Here is a 27,332-nt window from a genome sequence, read left to right on the forward strand (position 1 = left end):
ATCAGTGATGGACTATTTTCCTTTTTCTTTTGTTGAAATGGATTGCCTCTTTGCCCATGCAGAGATGCAGGTTGGTTGACAGTTGGAATTATGAGCTGATCAGTGAGGTGAGGAAGAGAGGACCCTGCCCATGAGAGCTTAGGCAGCGGACTAATCCCAAATCATCTGGGATATCCCTTACCCTTTTTTACAATATATTTCCCTCTTACAGAGCAAGTAGTTGTGACGCCAGTTGCAGTTAAGCAACAAGGACATGAAGTCCCCTTTAAGAAGGTAGTGTTGGGTATCCAGATGTCGGATTGCCAGAGTGGTGTAGAGTGTCCTACAATCTCTCTGAAAGTGTTGTATGCGCGTGTCATGGTGCTCCTACCTGGATATCCCTGGATCCCAGACGTAGTAGTCTGAAGCAGTTAAAAAGGGGTTGGCTGAACTTGGGTTATGAATAAGTAGTATAAATGGAGTCGAGACTTGTATTAACGTTGAACACAGCTTTACTTAGCATAAACCGTAATCCAAACAGTTTCTACACTTTATTCTGGTCATGAGCAGGGTTTGGCATGTAGATCTGACAGGTAAACACTTCTGCAACAATATTAGCTTTGCTATACTGTAGCTTTCTCAGCTCTGCTATGTTGGCTGGGTTAAATAGGAACTTTTCCTCTTCTGCTGGAATTGTATCTTTCTGTCTGTAGTCTGTCTCTTACTTCAATCATAGGAACTTCTTCCTGGCTTCAAGATCACTCTAGCTTGGATAAAGGCAATACAAGCCCAGGAGGGGACATGCAACAGTGCTCTGCTGGACGACAAGCAGTCTTACCCTAAGGAAGGGTAAGCTAGGCTCACTTTTAACTAACTAACCTCTCCCTCTCTAGAGAGAGCTAGAATGAAATAGAAGGTTCCATCCCAGAGAAACTATCTCTGCACAGATTGCCACCACCTGCTGCTGAACCAGGCACATTACACTTGAACAGTCAGTTATGAGGAAATACATATACACATTGCAGGAAATGGCAATAAATATATACAGGTCCTTCTAAAAAAAATTACCATATTGTGATAAAGTTCATTATTTTCTGTAATGTACTGATAAACATTAGACTTTCATATATTTTAGATTCATTACACACCAACTGAAGTAGTTCAAGCCGTTTATTGTTTTAATATTGATGATTTTGGCATACAGCTCATGAAAACCCCAAATTCCTATCTAAAAAAATTAGCATATCATGAAAAGGTTCTCTAAACAAGCTATTAACCTAATCATCTGAATCAACTAATTAACTCTAAACACCTGCAAAAGATTCCTGAGGCTTTTAAAAACTCCCAGCCTGGTTCATTACTCAAAACCGCAATCATGGGTAAGACTGCCGACCTGACTGCTGTCCAGAAGGCCATCACTGACACCCTCAAGCAAGAGGATAAGACACAGAAAGAAATTTCTGAACGAATAGGCTGTTCCCAGAGTGCTGTATCAAGGCACCTCAGTGGGAAGTCTGTGGGAAGGAAAAAGTGTGGCAGAAAACGCTGCAGAAAACGAGAAGAGGTGACCGGACCCTGAGGAAGATTGTGGAGAAGGACCGATTCCAGACCTTGGGGGACCTGCGGAAGCAGTGGACTGAGTCTGGAGTAGAAACATCCAGAGCCACCGTGTACAGGCGTGTGCAGGAAATGGGCTACAGGTGCCGCATTCCCCAGGTCAAGCCACTTTTGAACCAGAAACAGCGGCAGAAGCGCCTGACCTGGGCTACAGAGAAGCAGCACTGGACTGTTGCTCAGTGGTCCAAAGTACTTTTTTCGGATGAAAGCAAATTTTGCATGTCATTCGGAAATCAAGGTGCCAGAGTCTGGAGGAAGACTGGGGAGAGGGAAATGCCAAAATGCCTGAAGTCCAGTGTCAAGTACCCACAGTCAGTGATGGTCTGGGGTGCCATGTCAGCTGCTGGTGTTGGTCCACTGTTTTTTATCAAGGGCAGGGTCAATGCAGCTAGCTATCAGGAGATTTTGGAGCACTTCATGCTTCCATCGGCTGAAAAGCTTTATGGAGATGAAGATTTCATTTTTCAGCACGACCTGGCACCTGCTCACAGTGCCAAAACCACTGGTAAATGGTTTACTGACCATGGTATTACTGTGCTCAATTGGCCTGCCGACTCTCCTGACCTGAACCCCATAGAGAATCTGTGGGATATTGGGAAGAGAAAGTTGAGAGACGCAAGACCCAACACTCTGGATGAGCTTAAGGCCGCTATCGAAGCATCCTGGGCCTCCATAACACCTCAGCAGTACCACAGGCTGATTGCCTCCATGCCACGCCGCATTGAAGCAGTCATTTCTGCAAAAGGATTCCCGACCAAGTATTGAGTGCATAACTGAACATAATTATTTGAAGGTTGCCTTTTTTTGTATTCAAAACACTTTTCTTTTATTGGTCGGATGAAATATGCTAATTTTTTTAGATAGGAAATTTGGGTTTTCATGAGCTGTATGCCAAAATCATCAATATTAAAACAATAAAAGGCTTGAACTACTTCAGTTGTGTGTAATGAATCTAAAATATATGAATGTCTAATGTTTATCAGTACATTACAGAAAATAATGAACTTTATCACAATATGCTAATATTGGGCCTGTATATATAAATATATATATATATATATATATATATATATATATCATGACGCAGGATTCTCCAATAAAGATAGCGGGGTCCCAAAAGATATAGTAATGCCACTCTGTGGTATTGCACTTGCAATGTACAAGGAAAAATGGAAAGACACAGAAGGTGTGGGTAAAAGGTGCTTATCCAGCTTTGTGGGGGCAGCATGTTTATTGTAGGTGGTAGGCTTTCCTGAAATTGTGAGTTCTCAGGTTGCTTTTGAAGTTTTGGATATTGGTCTGATGTGCTGGGGTAGTGAGTTCCAGAGTATGGGGGGATGCACGCAAGAAATCTTGTAGGTGACTGTGTGAGGAACTGAGAGCAAAGAAGAAGGTCTTGGGAGGATTGGAGATTACGTGTGGGGATGTATAAGATAATCAGGTCAGAGATACAAGAAGGGGACAGATTGTGGATGGCCTGGTATGTTATTGGAAGTATTTCGATCTGAGTTTACTGTACATTGGGGAGCCAGCGAAGGATTGCCAGAGAAGTTGATTAAATGGGCAGCAGAGTTGAGGATAGATTGGAGGGAAGGTCATGGAGAAAGATGTTGCAGTAGTCCTGGCAGGAGATGATTAGGGCATGCACTAACATTTTTGCTGAAAAAAAAGCAAATATGAGAGATGTACCTGAGTAGAATGTCGCAAGTAGAGGGAAGGGTTTGGATGTGCAGTTCAGCTCCTCCTGCTCTATAACGTCTGTCTGCAGGGTGTACTGCATTTTATGGTGACAGATCCTTTTTAAAGACACAAGAGAACTATTGCCTCATACATATACATTGTGTTATGGTTACTCTGTGAAATGTGATTATATTGCAATTCACGCATGGTATATGTCAAATGTCATTTTAGAAACCTTTTACACCTAACGGCCTAACTGGAAAAATGTCATGAGAAAGGAACAAAAAGCCATCATACTCTCATATTGGTGGAGATGCACAGAATGCCAGTCTTCAGGTGGCATCAATGTATATAATAGAAGTACAAAGTTAAATCAAGACAGATAGGTTTATTGTGCCTGAATCATTTTTAATTTGGTACAATTTTAAAATTTGGATTTTTAAATGTGTCTTAGGCCTCATGCACATGGACGTTGTTTTGGTCCGCATCCGAGTTTTGGCGGCTCGGATGTGGATCCATTCACTTCAATGGGGCCGCAAAGGATGCGGACAGCACTCCATGTGCTGTTCCCATCCGTTACTCTCTTCCGTGGCCCCGCTAAAAAAATATAACATGTCCTATTCTTGTCCACGCTTTGCGGACAAGAATAGGCATTCATATTAAAGGCTGTCTGTGCCGTTCCGCGGACGCCATCCGTGTTTGGCGGATCAGAGATTTGCGGATCGCAAAACACACCACGGTCGTGTGCATGAGGCCTGAATCCATGATGTTGTTTTAGAAAAGTGGTGTAGTGAAGATGTGAGACAATGTGCTATATGGCTTTACAGTATTAAAATCTTACACCACATTTTATAGAAATAAGTGAAAGAAATGGTTTCGGCACTGAAGTTGTAGTCAAATAAAAACTTCTTCTTTATTGCAACTTGTGTACATCAGCAGACACGACCACGAAGCATGCAATAATCATTGACGCGTTTCGGACAGTCTGTCCTTAGTCGTTGCGACTAAAGACAGACTGTCCGAAACACGTCATTGAATAACGCATGCTTTGTGGTTGTGTCTGCTGATGTACACAAGTTGCAATAAAGAAGAAGTTTCTATTTGACTACAACTTCAGTGCCGAAACCATTTCTTTCACTTATTTCTGTTATACTGGGATACACCCAAAGGTTTCTTGACACATGGGAGAACAAAGGCCAAGGAGGTGAGCTGGATAATACTACTATACCACATTTTATACCATCTTGGAGCTGGTATAGTTTTTATCCAAAACATGCACAAAAAACTGTCTAAGGCTACATGCACACAACCATGGTGTGTTTTGCGGTCCACGCATTCTGCAATTTGAGGAACGGCACAGACAGCCTTTAATATAACTGCCTATTCTTGTCCACAAAGCGCGGACAAGAATAGGACATGTTATATTGTTTTTGCGGGGCCACGGAACGGAGCAACGGATGCGGACAGCACACGGAGTGCTGTATGCGTCTTTTGCGGTCCCATTGAAGGGAATGGGTCTGCATCTGAGCCGCCAAAACTGCGGCTTGGATGCGAACCAAAACAACAGCCTTGTGCATGAAGCCCAAGACTGTGAAAAAAAGGAGTATAGCTTGCCTTTAAAAAGCTTGTGACATGCCTCTGATGCTTTGGAAGCTCTCTGTGGACCATGGCTTTTGCTGTGGGATGCGACTAAGAAAATTTCAGGAAAGACCAACTAGAGCAGCTGAACTTTATTTGGGGTTAATCAGATGCACTTTAAATGATGGCAGGTGTATGCTGACTCCTATTTAACATGATTTTGAATGTGATTGCTTAATTCTGAACAGAACTACATCTCCAGTTATATGCAACCACATTATTATTTTTATTTTATTTTTTCTTCCCTCCACCTTGAAGATTTCAGTTTGTTTTTTAATTGAGTGGTACAGTTTATAGGTCACAATAAAGGTGGGAAAAGTTCTGAAATGATTTATCTTTGTCAAAAAAATTTACAGCACAGAAACCTGACATTTTAACAGGGGTGTGTAGACTTTTTATATCCACTGTATATATTGTAGGAAAGTGCAAGGGGAAGATATGTGTCACCGAGGTTCCTGGCCTCGGTGAGGTAAGAGCCGGTAATTTTAAGTGTCAGAGGCAGCTAGTGCTGACTGACACTATTAGTTATTTAGTGTGGCTGTAAAGCTGATCCGGGCCGGCTCTTATTGGGAGCAGCCAAAGTGCAGGGTGGGTTGCTGTTCCCCACATTCCAGGTCGGATTTTGGTTAGGGATATAAAACCCAGCCAGCAGTCTCAGGTGGTGTGCATTATCCTCCATTTCACAGTGAATCTGTGGAGTCTCTGTGGTTTGAGATCTGCATGATGTGTGCCGTACTAAAGGGCTGAGAGACGCATTGCTGGGAAGCAGGTCCTAAAGCCTGTTGGGGACTGCTACTGCCAAAACCGCTGACAAGGTGAATGCTTTTTGTTCTGTGGATTTGCCATGGTGTGAATGAACACCAAGATGACAAACTGTCATTTTTGTTTGTGTGAATAAACACTGCATTGTTTAAGTCAAAGACTTTTTTTTTGCCTTTGTACTGCGTCCACTAATCTGCCTACCAGAGCGAATCCCCACAATATATATATATATATATATATATATATATAAACAAAAAAGTATCAGCACACTACTAAATGCACTAAAAATGGTTGAACAGGTGAATGTGTGAACAGGTTCAAATACATGACTCCAATACTTACTATTAAGCGGGGAAGAAGCTCTTAGCTCATATAATTGATCAAAAATATGTCTGGCCCATCTACCAGACGTCAAGGTGGCTTCTCATCAGATGGGACCTACTCTAACCAGCTCCATTGTTACTCTGATTAAAAGCACCAGGGGGTGGGTGTTATTTTTTTGGGTTATATGTATATTATAGAGGAATAGGCATCCTCTTTGGAACTTAGCACTACCCACCCTCCCCCTAGTGCTTTTAATCAGAGTAACAATGGAGCTGGACACTCTATGTTAGAATAGGTCCCATCTGATAAGAAGCCACCTTGATGTCTGGTAGATGGGCCCGACATATTTTTGATCAATTATATGCGCTAAGAGCTTCTTCCCCGCTTAATAGTAAGTATTGGAGTCATGTATTTGACCCTGTTCACACATTCACCTGTTCACCCATTCTTAGTGCATTTAGTAGTGTGCTGCAATTTCTTTTGTTTTTCTACATTGTTGCTTGGTAGCTTGCACCTGCGATTGTCTCTGGAGGTGCTGTTCCGTTTTTTTGTTTTATATATATATTGTCACGGACGGTGTACAGGAAACAAGACAAAGCAACATGCATATAAGACTCACTGGATCCAAAGCTAAGGAACCAAAAGGGAGACCCCTGCACAAGACCTAGCACTTTCCCTGGCTGCTCAGCCTATGCAAAGATCCCAAAGGTGGATGGTTGCATATCCATGTACCTCGACTATATAACCCCCTACAATAGTGAGGGGACATGACCACCGGCTCCCTACACCAGACACGGAGGGAGTCAGGGTCACCTGGGATCCAGCAAACAGAAAATAACAGATAAATGTACAGCACTTAACTTTGTAGCAGACTGGGAAACAGGATCAGCATGCACACACACTCCAGGAAGAAGTATAAGCCGCCCAGTAAAGCATTATGGGGAGGAATTTAAAGGGAAACAATCAGTCCAACTACATGACAGCTGAGAGAGGCTAACGAGATGAGGAACTGAATACCACAACAAATAAAACTCAAGGAGGAGGTTCTGAAAGGCCTCTGTCAGAGCTTCTCAGCTGTCTGGTTGTGACAGTACCCCACTCTCTACGAGTGGACTCCGGACACTCAGAACCCACTGTGGCGAAACCAACCTCGCCACGGTGTTTTGGAGGGGGCTGCTTACCAGCCTCCTGCCCTGGGATTATGGTCCCTTAAGTTATTGGGTCTTAAGGCACTTGGGACAGAGCCCTCTGTCCCTGGATTGCATCCTCTGCCTTACTTGCTTGGATGAAGCACATGGTGAGAACAATAGATAGCGGCCATTTTAGCTCACAGACACTGTTCTGACTTTTCAACACGGTGCTATCTTGCCTGTATTTGGTGCACAGAGACATCATTCAGTAGTTTGAAACTACCAAACAGGGGACACATTTATTAGTGACTATTTTCAGTATAACTTGTATATTTTCAGTGTAACTGTATCTTCCAAACTACTGAACGGATGTGGGTGAATTTTGGACATGTGGTTCACCCAGATCCCCCGGTTCCGAGGATATATTGGTTATGGGGTTATTGCATGTTTTGGGGTTCCTGTGATATGTTTTAGAAACTGTATTTCTCTGCCTTTGATAATTATATTCGCCCTTGTGTCCAAATAATCATCATCGGCAGAGGGGAGCATTTTGTGTGGGTGTGTTTCTATTGTCCCATTGTCCCATTGTGTGTTTAAATGGTGATGTCTGTCCTGTTGTCTCCACATGTGTATTGGCGATCTCCCCTTTGTCCTGAGAGATAATTGGATTGCCCTCGATTGTCTCCCAGGCAGAGAGGAAGAAACCATGATGCATTGTGGGGATGTGTTGTATCTATTCTGTATTTGCAAAACTGTAATAAAAACCAGGCTGTGTGTGCCAGCACATCAGAGCACTGCTTGACCCTCAACACGGTGCCTTGTCTCGTTATTGGGGAGATTCCCTGTATGCTGTTAGAGACTGATTGCCAGGAGTGTAAGCTGACTGATACGCTTTTCCTGTTCGTCTGCTGACAGCTATTTGCAAGGTTCCAGTTTGGAGTGCTATTTTGTATCCAGTTCGGGAGGTTGGTGTTCTGCAGTAGCTGTGCCTGTCTCTCAGAAAGGGGCATATCGCCTAAACGGATTTTAAACCTTGTCTGCTGAAACGGTCCGTTACATTGGTGGCAAGCAGCGGGATCGTTCCTACAGCCAGAAGGACAGCTACAGGAGACACCATTTCTGTGGATTCTACAATTTAAGGGCAACGCATGTCTCAGTACAGTGACCCTAAAAGCACCAGGATGGAACCAGCAGTGGAGTACAGATACTCTGTGGAGGAATTTGACCGTATGATGTGGTTGCGGCTGAACTTCTTTGGACCCAATCCAGCTGAGAAATACGTGAAGTTCGTGAGGAGTCTAGTGTCTAAGACCCTACTATACCGGGCAGAAGGTGACGGTCAGCTGCCACATTGGGTGGACCTCCATCGGAAGTTACGGTTGCGGGACAGTGGGAGCCCAGTCTCCATTCCCCAGCGGCAGTGTGAAGTGCAGGGAGGGGAGAGCAGCGGCCTCCCTCCCCAGCGGCAGGCTAAGTTACAGGGGGCAGAGGTAGTTGTTCCTGCCCCCCAGCAGCAGCATGATTTTTTGGGAATTGGGAGCCTAGTCTCCATTCCCCAGCGGCAGGCTGAGTTACAGGGGGCAGAGGTAGTTGTTCCTGCCCCCCAGCAGCAGCATGATTTTTTGGGAATTGGGAGCCCAGTCTCCATTCCCCAGCGGCAGGCGGAGTTACAGGGGGCAGAGACAGTCGGTCCTGTCCCCCAGCGGCAGAGTGTCCTACAGGGAATAGAGAGCCCAGTCTCCTTTCCCCAGCAGCAGGACACTGTATTTGGAGCGGAGGCGGTCGGTCGCCCTCCCCAGTGGCTGGAAGTATGTATGGGAGAGGAGCACGTTACCCCCTCTTCCCAGCGGCAGCTTAATGCACCAGGGGGAGACAGTAAGCCCCACAACAGTGCAGATGGGACCGTGGTCTCTGCACTTACAGCACAGGGGGTAGGGACAGTCGGTCCTGCCCCCCAGCAACAGGGCTGTTTAGTCAAAGGGGAGACAGTCGGTTTCTCCCTCCAACAACCAGACTCCAACCAGGCTTCTTCCGTGGTAGTGCTGGCACCAGGGCAGAGTCCCGCTGATCCCTGCCCACAAAGCAACCTCCACTCCAAGCCAGGGAGCAACTCAGAGACCGGGAGTACCAGCTACAAATATAATCTTGGTGGATTCACTGGACAGAGACAGGCTACGAAATTCAGCAGGTCCAGTATTGGGTTGTGGGTGGGCTGCCAGACTAACTCAGGTACCAACCGGCGTGAGGTCAGGTATCTGGTTAGTCTTCCCTGGGGGGGGGAGATGTGTGGCGAAACGAACCTCGCCACGGTGTTTTGGAGGGGGCTGTTTACCAGCCTCCTGCCCTGGGATTATGGTCCCTTAAGTTATTGGGTCTTAAGGCACTTGGGACGGAGCCCTCTGTCGCTGGATTGCATCCTCTGCCTTACTTGCTTGGATGAAGCACATGGTGAGAACAATAGATAGCGGCCATTTTAGCTCACAGACACTGTTCTGACTTTTCAACACGGTGCTATCTTGCCTGTATTTGGTGCACAGAGACATCATTCAGTAGTTTGAAACTACCAAACAGGGGACACATTTATTAGTGACTATTTTCGGTATAACTTGTATATTTTCAGTGTAACTGTATCTTCCAAACTACTGAACGGATGTGGGTGAATTTTGGACATGTGGTTCACCCAGATCCCCCGGTTCCGAGGATATATTGGTTATGGGGTTATTGCATGTTTTGGGGTTCCTGTGATATGTTTTATAAAACTGTATTTCTCTGCCTTTGATAATTATATTCGCCCTTGTGTCCAAATAATCATCATCGGCAGAGGGGAGCATTTTGTGTGGGTGTGTTTCTATTGTCCCATTGTCCCATTGTGTGTTTAAATGGTGATGTCTGTCCTGTTGTCTCCACATGTGTATTGGCGATCTCCCCTTTGTCCTGAGAGATAATTGGATTGCCCTCGATTGTCTCCCAGGCAGAGAGGAGGAAACCATAATGCATTGTGGGGATGTGTTGTATCTATTCTGTATTTGCAAAACTGTAATAAAAACCAGGCTGTGTGTGCCAGCACATCAGAGCACTGCTTGACCCTCAACACGGAGCCTTGTCTCGTTATTGGGGGGATTCCCTGTATGCTGTTAGAGACTGATTGCCAGGAGTGTAAGCTGACTGATACGCTTTTCCTGTTCGTCTGCTGACAGCTATTTGCGAGGTTCCAGTTTGGAGTGCTATTTTGTATCCAGTTCGGGAGGTTGGTGTTCTGCAGTAGCTGTGCCTGTCTCTCAGAAAGGGGCATATCGCCTTAACTGATTTTAACCCCTTGTCTGCTGAAACGGTCCGTTACACCCACCTTCTCAGGATGGGACCTATGGAAAGCCCTGATGAGACGAGAGGCCTTAATGTCCGTCACTGGGACCCACATCCTCTCCTCAGGACCATAACCCTCCCAATGAACAAGGTACTGCAGAGAACCGCGGACAAGACGAGAATCCACAATCCTAGAGACCTGAAATTCAAGATTCCCATCAACCATAATCGGAGGAGGAGGCAAAGGCAAGGGTACAATGGGTTGAACATAAGGTTTCAATAAGGACTTATGAAAAACATTATGGATCTTCCAAGTCTGAGGAAGATCAAGACGGTAGGCAACAGGATTGATGACAGACAGGATTTTGTAAGGCCCAATAAACCTAGGACCCAACTTCCAGGAGGGAACCTTCAATTTGATATTCCTGGTAGACAACCACACCAGATCACCAACATTCAGGTCCGGACCAAGCACACGTCTCTTATCTGCCACACGCTTATATCTCTCACTCATGCTCTTTAGATTATCCTGAATCATTTGCTAAATAGATGACAAAGACGAGGAGAATCTGTCCTCATCAGGTAAACCAGAAGACCCCTCTCCCGAGAAAGTCCCAAACTGCGGATGAAACCCATATGCACCAAAAAATGGTGACTTATCAGAGGACTCCTGACGACGGTTATTTAAAGCAAACTCAGCAAGGGACAAAAAAGAACACCAATCCTCTTGATTCTCCGCCACAAAACAGCGCAGATATGTCTCCAGATTCTGATTGACGCGCTCTGTCTGGCCATTCGACTGTGGGTGGAAAGCAGAAGAGAATGACAACCGAACCCCCAAGCGAGAACAGAAAGCCTTCCAGAATCTGCTAACAAACTGCGTGCCCCTATCAGAGACTATGTCTGAAGGAATACCGTGCAATTTGACTATGTGATCAATAAATGCCTGCGCCAGCGTCTTAGCATTGGGCAAACCAGGAAAAGGGATGAAATGCACCATTTTGCTAAAACGGTCCACCACCACCAGAATCACAGTCTTCCCTGAGGAACGAGGCAGGTCCGTTATGAAGTCCATGGACAGATGTGTCCAAGGACGGGAAGGAATGGGTAAGGGAAGGAGAGGACCTGATGGCCGTGAATGAGGGACTTTGGCACGAGCGCAAGTCTCGCAGGCTGCCACAAAACCCTCAACCGACTTACGAAGCGCAGGCCACCAGAATCTCCGAGCGATGAGATCCAGTGTGGCTCTTGCCCCCGGGTGCCCAGCAAGGACCGTATCGTGGTGTTCCTTAAAAATCTTGTGTCTTAAAGCGAGAGGCACAAACAACCTCCCAGGAGGACAAAGATCAGGAGCCTCTGACTGGGCTGCCTGCACCTCTGCCTCCAATTCAGAAAAAAGAGCAGAGACCACCACACCTTCAGCCAAAATGGGACCCGGGTCTTCAAAATTCCCGTCTCCCGGAAAACAACGTGACAGGGCATCTGCCTTCACATTCTTAACTCCAGGGCGGAACGTGACAACAAAATTAAATCTTGACAAGAACAAAGACCCTCTGGCCTGTCTTGGGTTCAGACGCTTGGCTGACTCCAAGTAGGCCAGATATTTATGGTCAGTAGACACCCAATAGGGTGTCTGGCTCCCTCCAGCCAATGGCGCCATTCCTCAAAAGCCAACTTGATGGCAAACAATTCCCTATCTCCCACATCGTAATTTCTCTCTGCGGAGGAGAGTTTTTTCGAGAAAAAGGCACACGGTCGTCATTTGGCAGGAGAGGAACCCTGAGACAAGACCGCACCCACACCCACCTCGGAAGCATCAACCTCAACTATGACCCTGGTTTCACACCTGAGCGTTTCCCAAACGCGCGTTTTTGACGCGCGTTTCTGACGCGCGTTTTTGTAATAGTGAACGCGCGTTTGACGCGCGTTTGTGTCATTGACTGCAGTGTCCTATGGCCACAAACGCGCGTCAAAACGCCCCAAAGAAGCTCAAGTACTTGTTTGAGCGTCGGGCGTTTTACAGCACGTTCGTACGCGCTGTAAAACGCCCAGGTGTGAACCATTCCCATAGGGAAGCATTGGATTTCATGTCTTGAGCGTTTTACAGCGCGTTTGAACGCGCTGTAAAACGCTCAGGTGTGAACCCAGGGTGAAGGGTAAAGAAATATCAGGTTGCACCAAGATGGGAGCGGAAGCAAAACTCTCCTTGATATTAGAAAAAGCCTGACGCGCATCTACCGACCAAGAAGAAAAATCTACCCCCTTTCTGGTCATATCAGTGAGTGGTTTAACAATAGAGGAATAATTCAAAATAAACTTCCTGTAATAATTGGCAAAGCCCAAAAAACGCATCAGCGCCTTCTGATTCTCAGGAAGCTCCCACTCAAGCACAGTGCGGACCTTCTCGGGGTCCATGCGAAAACCAGAAGCGGAGAGAGGAAACCCCAGAAATTGAATTTCTGGAACCGCAAACACACATTTTTCCAGTTTCGCATATCATTTATTCTCCCGCAGGATAAGCAAGACCTGGCGTAAATGTTCCTTATGAGTTTTGAAATCAGGAGAAAAAATCAAAATGTCATCCAAATACACTAATACAAATTTTTCCATGAAATGATAAAAAATGCTGTTCACGAAATGCTGAAAAACGGCTGGGGCATTCATCAAACCAAAAGGCATAACCAAATTTTCAAAATGGCCCTCAGGGGTATTGAAGGCCGTCTTCCATTCGTCTCCTTCTCTGACCCTGACCAGGTTGTATGCCCCTCTTAGATCTAATTTGGAAAAGACTTTAGCCCCAACAACCTGGTTAAACAGGTCCGGGATTAGAGGAAGCGGATAAGGGTCACGAATAGTGATACTGTTCAGCTCCCTGAAATCCAGACAAGGTCTTAAAGAACCATCTTTTTTCTTAACAAAGAAAAAACCAGCGGCAACAGGTGACTTCGAGGGTCGTATCTGTCCTTTTCTCAGACCCTCAGAGGTATAAGCACGCATAGCGATCCTTTCAGGTTGGGAAAGATTGTATAAACGAGATTTAGGCAGCTTGGCGCCTGGGATGAGATTAATAGGGCAATCGTACTCCCTGTGCGGGGGCAAATCCTGAACTCCACTCTCAGAGAAGACATCCGAAAATTCTGAGAGAAAAGATGGTACAGTCTTAGTAGCAACCTCAGAAACAGATGTCGTGAGTCAATTCTCTCTGCAAAAGTCACTCCAACCATTTATTTGCCTCGCTTGCCAATCAATGGTGGGATTATGTTTAGTGAGCCAGGGTAGCCCCAACACTAGAGGAGTAGGCAAACCGCTAAGGACGAAACATGACACATCCTCAACATGAGCATCACTCACAATTAAACGGATATTGTGAACTATGCCCTTTAATGATTTCTGAGAAAGTGGAGTGGAATCAATAGCAAAAACAGGAATATACTTTCCCAAAGTGCACACCTGGAAACCATGAGTTATTGCAAATTGACTATCAATGAGATTGACCGCTGCTCCACTATCCACAAAAATCTCACAAAAAATGCTCTTGCTCTCTAGCGCCACCCTAGCAGGCAGGACAAAACGGGAACTACAAGCAAACGGAAAACCTTCAATTTCCGCCTTAACCCTGCCAATAGTAACAGACAGAACATTTTTAAAAGATTTTTTCCTCTTTGTTTCTTTATTACTCCCAGAGAACTGCCTGAATCTCCTAGAGGGACAAACATTTGCCAAATGATTTATACCTCCACAACAAAAACAAACCCTCCTATGCGGGCTGAATCTTCTATTGTCAGAAGCAATCAACCGCAGCTGCATGGGCTCCTGCTCAGAAGGGTCTGACAGCGACTGAGACCCCTGCGCACAGAATGGGACTGCTGCACTGTCCTGGGACTGAGTATGACAGGAAGGAGAGATCTCTCCTCTCTCTCTAAGACGCCTGTCAATACGAATGGCCTGAGACATAGCAGAGTCCAAGGAAATAGGCCTTTCATGAAAGGCAAATACATCTTTCAATCCCTCTGATGACCATGGCAAAATTGACTTCGGAGTGCAGCATCATTCCAACCAGTATCAGCTGCCCATCTCCGAAATTCTGAGCAGTATATCTCTGCGGATTGTTTACCCTGTCATAATAGACGTAGTCTAGACTCAGCCAGAGCAATACGATCCGGATCATCATATATCTGACCCAGGGCTAAAAAGAATTCATCCACTGAACGGAGGGGCCGTGCCCCCTCCGGCAGCGAAAAGGCCCAGGACTGAGCGTTACCCCTGAGCAGCGATATAATGATCCCCACCCTCAGTTCCTCATCAGCAGAGGAATGGGGAGGAAGGCGAAAATGGAGTTTGCAAGCCTCTCTAAAACGCACAAAATTCTCACTACCCCCAGAAAACGTATCCGGGAGCGAGATCTTAGGCTCAGAACAAACTCCATGAATGCCAGCTGAACCGGTCACTTGAAGCTGAGAAAAAGTCCTGCGGAGATCAGCTACCTCCAATGAAAGACCCTGAAGGCGTTCAGCCAAAAGTGAAACCGGATCCATGCTTGAGACGGTTTTGGCGGCTTATAATGTCACGGACGGTGTACAGGAAAGAAGACAAAGCAACATGCATATAAGACTCACTGGATCCAAAGCTAAGGAACCAAAACGGAGACCCCTGCACAAGACCTAGCACTTTCCCTGGCTGCTCAGCCTATGCAAAGATCCCAAAGGTGGATGGTTGCATATCCACGTACCTCGACTATATAACCCCTGAACACCCTACAATAGTGAGGGGAGACGACCAACGGCTCCCTACACCAGACACGGAGAGAGTCAGGGTCACCTGGGATCCAGCAAACAGAAAATAACAGATAAATGTACAGCACTTAACTTTGTAGCAGACTGGGAAACAGGATCAGCATGCACACACACTCCAGGAAGAAGTATAAGCCGCCCAGTAAAGCATTATGGGGAGGAATTTAAAGGGAAGCAATCAGTCCAACTACATGACAGCTGAGAGAGGCTAACGAGATGAGGAACTGAATACCACAACAAAGAAAACTCAAGGAGGAGGTTCTGAAAGGCCTCTGTCAGAGCTTCTCAGCTGTCTGGTTGTGACATATATATATATATACAGTACAGACCAAAAGTTTGGACACACCTTCTCATTCAAAGAGTTTTCTTTATTTTCATGACTATGAAAATTGTAGATTCACACTGAAGGGATCAAAACTATGAATTAACACATGTGGAATTATATACAGTACAAACCAAAAGTTTGGACACACCTTCTCATTTAAAGAGTTTTCTTTATTTTCATGACTATGAAAATTGTAGATTCACACTGAAGGCATCAAAACTATGAATTAACACATGTGGAATAATATACATAACAAAAAAGTGTGAAAGAACTGAAAATATGTCATATTCTAGGTTCTTCAAAGTAGCCACCTTTTTGCTTTGATTACTGCTTTGCACACTCTTGGCATTCTCTTGATAAGCTTCAAGAGGTAGTCACCTGAAATGGTCTTCCAACAGTCTTGAAGGAGTTCCCAGAGATGCTTAGCACTTGTTGGCCCTTTTGCCTTCACTCTGCGGTCCAGCTCACCCCAAACCATCTCGATTGGGTTCAGGTCCGGTGACTGTGGAGGCCAGGTCATCTGGCGCAGCACCCCATCATTCTCCTTCATGGTCAAATAGCCCTTACACAGCCTGGAGGTGTGTTTGGAGTCATTGTTCTGTTGAAAAATAAATGATGGTCCAACTAAACGCAAACCGGATGGAATAGCATGCCGCTGCAAGATGCTGTGGTAACCATGCTGGTTCAGTATGCCTTAAATTTTGAATAAATCCCCAACAGTGTCACCAGCAAAGCACCCCCACACCATCACACCTCCTCCTCCATGCTTCACAGTGGGAACCAGGCATGTAGAGTCCATCTGTTCACCTTTTCTGCATCGCACAAAGACATGGTGGTTGGAAACAAAGATCTCAAATTTGGACTCATCAGACCAAAGCACAGATTTCCACTGGTCTAATGTCCATTCCTTGTGTTCTTTAGCCCAAACAAGTCTCTTCTGCTTGTTGCCTGTCCTTAGCAGTGGTTTCCTAGCAGATATTCTACCATGAAGACCTAAATCACACAGTCTCTTCTTAACAGTTGTTCTAGAGATGTGTCTGCTGCTAGAACTCTGTGTGGCATTGACCTGGTCTCTAATCTGAGCTGCTGTTAACCTGCGATTTCTGAGGCTGGTGACTCGGATGAACTTATCCTCCACAGCAGAGGCGACTCTTGGTCTTCCTTTCCTGGGGCGGTCCGCATGTTAGCCAGTTTCTTTGTCGCGCTTGATGGTTTTTGTGACTGCACTTGGGGACACTTTCAAAGTTTTCCCAATTTATTCGGACTGACTAACCTAAAGTAATGATGGCCACTCGTTTTTCTTTACTTAGCTGCTTTTTTCTTGCCATAACACAAATTCTAACAGTCTATTCAGTAGGACTATCAGCTGTGTATCCACCTGACTTCTCCACAACGCAACTGATGGTCCCAACCCCATTTATAAGGCAAGAAATACCACTTATTAAACCTGACAGGGCACACCTGTGAAGTGAAAACCATTTCAGGTGACTACCTCTTGAAGATCATCAAGAGAATGCCAAGAGTGTGCAAAGCAGTAATCAAAGCAAAAGGTGGCTACTTTGAAGAACCTAGAATATGACATATTTTCAGTTGTTTCACACTTTTTTGTTATGTATATAATTCCACATGTGTTAATTCATAGTTTTGATGCCTTCAGTGTGAATCTACAATTTTCATAGTCATGAAAATAAAGAAAACTCTTTGAATGAGAAGGTGTGTCCAAACTTTTGGTCTGTACTGTATATATATATATATATATATATATATATATATATATGTGTATAGTGCTGCCCATAATTATTCATACCCCTGGCAAATTTCGACTTATAGTTACTTTTATTCAACCAGCAAGTAATTTTTTTGATGGGAAATGATATAGGTGTCTCCCAAAAGATAATAAGACGATGTACAAGAGGCATTATTGTGGGAAAAGAAAACATTTCTCAGCTTTTATTTACATTTGAGCAAAAAGTGTCCAGTCCAAAATTATTCATACCCTTCACAAACTGTCACAGTCTGTGGGAAAATCTAAAGTTCTATACCATTCCAAATAGTCATAGCTGTTCTAAAGCATCCTAATTACCCTGATTAATTGGGACCAGCTGTTTTAATCAACTCAACAGGTGAAAAACAGCAGCTCTCTGCAGTTAGTTTGTGGACAGTCATGGCTAAGACAAAGGAGCTCAGTGAGGACCTGCGCATTGTGTCTGCTCACAAGTCAGGAAAGGGCTACAAGGCCATTTCTAAATGTTTTCAAGTTTCAGTGGCTACAGTGCAAAGTATTATTGAAAAATACAAAATGTTCCGCACTGTGGAAAATCTCAGAGGATGTGGTCGGAAGCCACTAAGGCCATCCTGGTGAATCTGGGCTCTGCTGGTGGCAATGTCTCAAGGCAGACAATCCAACGGACACTGCACACTGCTGGGTTTCATGGATGCAGACCAAGGAGGATGCCACTTCTCCAGATAAGGCACACAAAAGCTCGCTTGGCCTTTGCAAAAGCCCATCTGGACAAAGAAGAAGACTTCTGGTCTTCTGTGTTATGGTCAGATGAAACAAAAATTGAATTGTCTGGTCACAATGATGTTTCCTTCATTTGGCGCAAAAAAGGAGAAGCCTTCAACCCAAAGAACACCATCCCCACTGTCAAACTTGGTGGTGGGAACCTAATGCTTTGGGGGTGTTTTTCAGCCAATGGACCAGGGAACCTAATCACAGTAAAGAGCACCATGAAAAAAGAGCAATACATGAGGATTCTCAACAGCAACATCAGGCAGTCTGCAGAGAAACTTGGCCTTGGACACCAGTGGACATTTCAGCATGACAATGACCCAAAACACACAGCAAAAGTGGTGAAGAAATGGTTAGCAACAACAACATTAACATTTTGGAGTGGCCAAGCCAGAGTCCAGACTTGAATCCAATTGAGAATCTGTGGAGGGAGCTAAAGATCAGGGCGATGGCAAGAAGACCCTCCAACCTGAAAGATTTGGAGTTCATTGCTAAAGATGAATGGGCAAAAATACCAGTGGAGACATGCAAAAAGCTGGTCTGCAATTATAGGAAGCGTTTGATTGCTGTAATAGCCAATATAGGCTATTCTATTGATTATTGAAAAGGGTATGAATAATTTTGGACTGGACCCTTTTTGCTCAAATGTAAATAAAAGCTGAGAAATGTTTTTTTTTCCACAATAATGCCTCTTGACATCGGCTTATTATCCTTTGGTAAACACTTATGTCATTTCTCATCAAAAAATTACTTGCTGGTAGAAAAAAAGTTACTTTAGGTCAAAATTTGCCAGGGGTATGAATAATTATGGGCAGCACTGTATGTGTACATACATATATATATATATATATATATATATATAGATATATATAATGTGTGAGAATGGGCACATGCAGAGATTCATGTGAGCAGTGTGGTCATATTACTATATCTCAAAAGCAATATGTTATCACTTTATCACACGGGAAAACCCCTTTAACCATTTTAGTAAATGAAGGATAGAAGAATACAGCATATACTAGACATGAACGCAGAAACAGGACACAGATACACAACTTTTTTACTGTCTTACATAAGGTCTCAAATTCAGCCCTCCAGTGGGGTACAGGCATGTGACAATCGCTGTATATAAACACTGGCTTGTTCGCCTGACTGTGTAGTTCCACTTTTTATCTGCACAGTTTTACAGTGGATTTACAAGTGCTAGCGAGGTGTATATATAGAGAAAGAGATAAACCCCATGTCTCTGTGCTCAGTGGCTACAGAAAGGAATCCTTTTACTTAACGTTCCTAAGGTCTAGTTACAGAGTCATTCCAGCCCTCCTCCACTGTAGATTTCTCTTTATGGAAGTTTGGCTCTTCGGCAGGAAATGTTTTGGCTAGATCAGATTCATTACTGAGCTAGTGCAGAGGTCAAGCTCTGTCCTCAATTACTAGGATGACCCTTTTTGTGTGCAGACATGGTGAAATGTTTGCAAATATTGGTAAGAACTGAAATATTTGCCAGGTCCTTTTGGTAGAATGCTGCCAACTGTGTCTACGACGTAGTGTAAATAGCCTATCTGCGCTCCTCCCGCCAATCACTATCAGAAGAAGGTTAACTATGGGTTTCCTATCTATCCTTAGACACTGGAATCTGGTATCTGCTAATTGGTCCCTCTAGAGCCTGCTCCACGACAGCATTGGTGGCATTGTGCTTGTACACTAACGAAAACAAGCAACACATTTCAGAAATGTTGAGACAGTCATGGGGGAAAACATCGGCTTTACTTACAAGCGAGCACCACAAGGTCTAATGAGCGTTCATTTAATTATCACATAAACAGTCATGCTGAGGTTTATAGAGAGCATTAATATATACACCAGTGCGTTATCATGGGTGATATCAGTTTCATCCATCACACCCGGTATAAATATTTCTCCCGGTTTCCCTAAAAGTAATAAAGATATGGAGGGTTTCTAGTAAAAAAAAAAAAAAAAAAGTTTTAAAAATAAAGATAACAATTTTATTAAATTGCTTTTGCGGGACTTTGATATCAATGGCCTATGCATAGGATAGACAACCAATATCAAATCAGTGGAGGTCCAAATGTCCCGCACCCTGACCCGCTGCCCGGAGTTGGATCTCTAGTAACCTAACCTCAGGATTTACCAACAATATTAAACTCCTAGGAAATCCCTGTAATGTGTTTGCAGTGTTTCTTCCCTCTGGGAATGCTTTAGGAGATGGAGACATGCAGTGGAGTTGCCTGGCATCCAAGGGAAATGTCCATAAACACAAGGGGCAGAAGGTACAATGTTTCATTCTATAAAGTCAGGCGTGTAACTATAGGAATGCAGAGATTGCATTTGGTGCAGGGGCATGAAGAGGCCCAGAGTAGTGATGGACGAACATCTGCCAGGACGGTTCGCGAACGCGATCGCGCGAACACGATCAAATGTTCGCGAACCGCAAGTTCGCGGCGGGTCCCATTCATTTTAATGGCAGGCGAACCTGAAAAACCTTCAGCTCATATTTGTAGCCAAGAAATAATTACTAGAAGTGCACAAATAGTCCCACAACATGGACAGTGACATACAAGATGTATTATTCGAATTTGTGATCTCCATAAAAAAAAAATTCAATGCAAAATATCGGCAATTCAATTTTCGCGTACGCGCAAATGCACTATACAGTACCGAAATGCACTATAAAGAAAGTATATTGGTATATAATACCCCGCTTCAATCCGTTTTTTTGGGGGGGGATTGGTATATCACGCCAGTAGAAATTATTTGTTCCAATAACGCTTGTCCCTCTATATACCAGCAGTATCGCAGCAGAACCGCACACAACTGCCGCACAATACAAATGCACTATAATATACTTTGTAACATAGAAAGTATATTATAACATTTTACAAGGAAGACAATCCATTAGAAGATAAAATGTAACCTTTAATAATTTTACTATGAGGGTCCATTCATACGTCCGTAAGTGTTTTGCAGATCTGCAAAACACGGACACCGGCAATGTGCATTCCGCAATTTGTGGGCCGCACAACGCCGGCACTATAATGGAAAATGTCTAATTTTGTCTGCAATTGCGGACAAGAATAGGACATGTTCTATTTTTTTGCGGAAACGGAAGCAAAGATGAGGAAGTGCGGATCTGCAAATGCGGATGTGGATCCGCAAATGCGGACAGCAAATTCCGGACCCATTGAAAATGAATGGGTCTGCACCCGTTCCGCAAAATTGCGGAACAGATGCGGACCCATTTTGCGGACTTGTTAATGGAAAAGATATCCCTCAAAATGAAAATATATTAAATTATTAAAGTTAACCAAAAAGCATAGATGTGGTAGGCAATAACAAGTGCTCGGCGGCACTAAATCAGGTGCTCGTCGGCACCAAATCAGAAACCATATGTTCTACCACAATCCGGGGGGTTCCAGTGCACATCGATGAATCCAGGAGGGAAAGCAAAAAAACATCCATCCCTCGACTAGATGATGATGTGGTATTGAAGGACAGGGTGGGCAAAGAACTGTCCCTGATATTGCCCTACAGGGGGGTGCTATTCTGGCCCTGATAGCCTAACCATAGACCACCCGCCCTGATAAGAGCGACCTCGTCCGGAACCTTACCCTATATAAAAATGGCCCTAGTAAGCCCCTAGCCCCTAGGCCCTGACTTCCAGGTGATCACTATATAGATCTATGTGTTTTTGACTCATTATTAAAGTATATCGCACCCCTCTGTGTATCACACATATAGATAGCACACCTATACTAGTGCTTAAAATGACTTTTGTGTCCCCATTAGCTAGCATTTGGTGTCCCTGAAAGCCTGTCCCTGCTCCACACAGCAACCTCTCCCTATACTGGCAAAACACTGAATGTAAAATGGCGGCCAGATCAGGTTTATTTATAAGGTAGGGGGTATGTCCATTTGCTGAAATGTCTCAATTGGCTGTCCTGTACCACCTGATGGATGTGTCATGGGTCAAAGTTCTTCACAATGTAAAAGAATATGGCGGGTGCAAATTTCTCCATATGTTTGCATGTTCGGCGAATCGCGAACACGCAAAGTTCGCCGCAAAACGACCGCCGGGGGAACAGCAAGGCCATCTCTAGCCCAGAGTGTTTCTCTGCCCTATATGAAACCAACACTATAAATGAATGTGATAGCTTGGGACCCTATTATAGATTTTGCACTGGGGCCAAGGAGCTTAACTTTCATTATCACTAACTGGTGGATCTGCTGTGTGTGCATCACTGTGCAGCACTGACTTCATCATAATTACAGCTATATAAATTATATGTAACAGTGTCACGTTCGGGTGTGGGAGGGAAGCACCAAACCGAACATAGGAGGGAAAGGGGTGGAAACTAGAGAAAGGAGATGGACACCTCCTAGTAAAACCCTAATCCTAAGTCCTGACTAACTACCAGTATGAACAGACCCCAGATGTATGTGAGTTCATACACAGGAATACCTTTGTCCTAACTCACCCTATAGTTTTTGGGAAAAATTTGGTTTGATCCAAATAAATTTGCGGCGAATTACGTTAAAAAACGGCTATTTCCTGGCTTCTCAGAGCCTTTATAGTGGTGTAGAACACTGTGCCTTGTAGTAAGACGCATAGGGAGTCAGCTTTGGTATCAAAATAATACTGTGAGTCCATATGACATGCAGATGACAGGCGTCGCTCTTAGAATCACTGCACGCTTCACTTATTTGGGCAGTCACGGGGCCAAAACTGACCAAATAACTCAAGTATGAAGTCAACCTTACAGGTCAATGTTAGTGCCGAGAAGAAGCGCACTCCTTTTACACGGTTGTCAGCTGATTCCACTAGATGTTATCAGAACCTGTTATATTAAACGCTTATACAAGTATAGCCCCCTGACAGAGTGGAGAGGGTGTCAGCAGTAAGTTTGTGTTGACGTCACTGATTAATGTGCCCTTCCTCTGATCCGTCAGAGCAATAACCCACAAAAAAGGGATCCTGTCTGTGGAGCATACGCCTTCACTCGGTCAGCATTTGCTCAATAATCCATCAGTATTGTTAATGCCCAAAAAAACAGGACTGGATCTAAAACAGAGATGACACGTGAATGGAATATTTTCATGTCTTCTGTATTTTGTACCCACTCCTGCTTTTAGCTACCAAATCATACCCCAATTCTGATGGGACCATAAAGGCCTTACAGCTGCAACACAGACAGGATCCGTTGTACGTCTCATTTTTCCTTCCTTCTGACAGAGCAGAAAAAGGGTCAAACAAATGATGATGTCAGCCAGGCCGAAAGGCAAAATAGTGGCCCAGTCATGAAGTGGGGAGGGTGGTAACATCATGAGGAGACCACAGAGTGGTCCAATGACAGGGTCTGGAGGTGGTGGCAGCATGAGGAGACCACAGAGTGGCACAATGACAGAGTCTGGAGGTGGCGGCAGCAGCAGTAGCAGCATCAAGAGAAGGCCACCGAGTGGCACAATGACAGATTCTGGAGTTTGCAGCAGTATGAGGAGGCCACCAAGTGGCACAATGACCATGTGTGGAGGGGGCAGCAGTATGAGGAGGCCACCGAGTGGCACAATGACCGTGTGTGGAGGTGGCAGCAGTATGGGGAAGCCACCAAGTGGCACAATGACAGAGTCTGTAGGTGGTGGCAACAGCAGTAGCAGCATCAGGAGAAGGACACCGAGTGGCACAATGACCGAGTGTGGAGTGGGCAGCAGTATGAGGATGCCACCAAGTGACACAATGACAGAGTGTGGATGGGCCGTAGTGTGAGGAGGCCACCGAGTGGTACAATGACCGAGTATGGAGGTGGCAGCAGTATGAGGAAGCAACCGAGTGGCACAATGACAAAGTCTGGAGTTGGCGGCAGCAGAAGTAGCAGCATCATGAGAAGACCACAGAGTGGCACAATGACAGAGTGTGGAGGTGGTGGCAGCATCAATATCAGTAGGAGGCCACAGAGTAGCACAATGACTGAGTGTGGAGGTGGTGGCAGCATCAGGAGACCACAGAGTGGCAAGGTGACATAGTTTGGAGGTGGCGGCAGCATCAGAAGGCCACAGAGTGGCGAGGTGACATAGTGTGGAGGTAGCGGCAGCATCAGGAGACTACAGAGTGGCAAGGTGACATAATGTGGAGGTGGCAGCAGCATGAGGAGGCCACAGTATGAGGAGGCTACAGAGTGGCACGACAACAAGAGATTGTGGAGTTGGCAGCAGCATGAGGAGGCCACAGAGTAGCTGCTTCATCTATTCATTTATAGGGAATATGGGACAGAACAGAAGGTTAAAATTTCTCAACTTTATAAAGTGTTGCTTAAAACACGATTTAATAATACACGTTCTCCGGCACAAAAGGCTTGGCAAATTGATTGTCCGTGAATTAAGTTTACTTTCTTATTATTTTAATCAAGTTTTGGTTCAATTTAATATTCAATATTTAATAAATGTAATAATAAAAATTAAGTGTTGCCTAATACAGGAGAAAATCCGCCAGTCTTCAGTTTATTCGACGACGTGGTTACGATGGAGAAAGCATTCCAAAAAATAATTTCTCTCCACCTGGAGACGAATCCTGTCAAGATTGATTCAAGTGTGGTATCGGCTGCTCATCGACCCAGATACTTCTGGGGGAAATTGCCTGGCATGAACAGGCCTCTCTGAGAAGAGAAAGTGTTGAGGAAGGGTTGAGACACATGCATATATCTACATATATGCATGCAAACACGTGCATGCATGTATGATATATATGCATGCATTAATGGTCACTTTATGGGAGGATGTGTGCAGATGAGCCCAGCATCTGCGCACGTCTGCCCATGGTGACCCACAGGGGCTCATGGTGGCCCCTGTGGGAAATATGTGCCCCCTTAGTGTATCAATATATATATATATATATATATATATATTGGCCCTATATGGCCAGAGGGGGGAAGGTCATAGTGTTATGTGTGTATATGTGGATATGTCTGTATGCCCCTGTATTTGCACACATGTCCATTTATGCTTACAATAGAGTTGGGTATATATAATATATATAGATATGCCCCAATTGTCTTATATGCATGTGGCCAGTTATGTCCCCCAGTCATGGCGCCCCCCCCCCCCCGCCTCCTCCTGCATACCTGCGGGTGATGGCACCAGATGGCTAGATTGTCCAGTTTCTGGTCACTTCAGAAGATCAATAGATCTCTTTAAAACATGCCCAGCAGGGCTCCCCCACCTTCTGTCTAGGGACTGTTTATGACATGGGTGTGTGTGTGTGTGTGTGTGTGTGGTGCCGTGGAGGATCGGGTACCATGCCTGAGTCCCCCAGAAGGGAATCACCACCATCAATTCCGCAACTTGACGACGAGCCTGCAGCAGCATCCTCGGAATCATGGCAAAAGGTGGAAACGCGTAGTGTAGAGCCGACGACCAGTCCTGGAGAAACGCATCCACCGCCTCCGGATCCGGGCGCCAGCTGAAGAACCTGGGAAGGTGAGTATTGAGCCGCGACACGAAGAGGTCTATGGCGCAAGGACCCCAGGTGTCCGAGATCGCGGAGAACATCTCCGGCGCTAGCCTCCAGTCGCTGTCGTCCATGAAGCATCGGGAACTCTGATCCGCCCGGAAGTTGTGTAGACCCGGAAGGTACTCCGCCTGCACCATGATGTCCCTGGAAAAACAGTAGGACCAGAACTCTTTCGCCAGTCGAGCCAAGGTAGCCGATTGGGTGCCGCCCAGGTGATTGACATAGCGGACCGCCGACACATTGTCCATGCGTAGTCGGATGCATGCATGCGCAATGCCATTGGAGAAGCTGCGGATGGCAAACGAGCCTGCCAGGAGTTCCAGAGCGTTGATGTGAAGATGGCTCTCGGCCTCCGACCATCGACCCCCTGTGGAAATACCCTCGCAGTGGGCGCCCCAGCCCTGGAGGCTCGCGTCCGACTCCACCATAAATTCCGGTTAAAATCCGAAGATCGCTCTGCCGTTCCAGGCTTCCAAGTTGCATATCCACCAACAAAGTTCCTCCCGAGCCTCTTGATCCAGAACCACCGCGTCCGCGAACGAGGCCCCGGCACGAAGATGGGCAATCTTCAGGCGCTGTAGGGCCCGATAGTGGAGAGGGGCGGGAAACACCGCCTGGATAGAGGAGGCCAGCAGGCCAATAATGCGAGCCAGGTGGCGCAGGGATAGGGATGTAGCCGAGAGGGCATGTCTCAATTCCTTGCGGATCGTCCGCAACTTCTCCGATGGGAGACTGAGAGATTCCGCAACAGAGTCCACCGTGAAGCCCAGGAACTCCCTCCGTCGAGACGGCGTGAGGCAGGACTTCTCGGGGTTCAGCAGAAAACCAAGAGCCGAAAGGAGGTTCGAGGTCCACTGGAGGTGCAGAAGCAGTGTCGTCTGACATTGATGCATTATGAGGATGTCGTCTAAACAGATGACTAGACGTACACCCCGACCCCGCAGCCAGGCCACAACCGGGCGCAGGAGCTTGGTAAGCACCATGGCGCCGAAGAAAGGCCGAACGGGAGGCAAGTGAAGCGCCACACTTCGCCCCTCCACAGGAAACGCAGGAGATCCCTGGACGAGCAGGCAATCGGGACCGTCAGATAGGCATCCTTGAGGTCCAGTTTCACCATCCAGTCCCCTGGGATCAGTAAGTCCCGAAGGAGGTGAATACCCTCCATCTTGAAGTGGCGATAGCGCACCACGGAGTTCAGGGCCCGGAGATTTATAACCGGACGCATTTGTCCACCTTTCTTCTGAACCAGAAAGATGTTGCTGAGCACGCCCCCCGGAGTGGGAGGGGCCCTTTCTATCGCCCTTTTTTGAAAAAGGGAATATAGCTCTAAGTCCACAAGCTCCCTGTCTGGCAGGGCTAGGGGCAGTGGCGGGGGAGACAGGATGCGATTTGGCGATTCCGTGAGCTCTATGTGGAATCCCTGCACATTGGACGGCACCCATGGGTCTGATGTAATGCTGGACCAAACGTGGGAACAAAGACGGAGTCTGCCCCCTACACAAGGAACCAAAGAAGTCCCCACTGGGGAATGACTTACCGAAGGACTTTCGGAAATTGGGATTTCCTCGAACGGATCTCGACCGCCATTGACCGCCTCTGGCCGGAAAGAACGGAGGAGGATTCCTTTGGTCCTGGAAGGGTGGTCTCTGGGTGAAGGAGCCTCTGCCCGAGCTGCGGGCCTGAAAACTGGAACGGCCGGACAGGCGGCCCCTACTACTGCCGGCCCTGGTGGAGACCCGTCCCTGAAAGA

This window comes from Bufo gargarizans, chromosome 4 (assembly GCF_014858855.1).
Source record: "Bufo gargarizans isolate SCDJY-AF-19 chromosome 4, ASM1485885v1, whole genome shotgun sequence".
Lineage (NCBI taxonomy): Eukaryota > Metazoa > Chordata > Amphibia > Anura > Bufonidae > Bufo > Bufo gargarizans.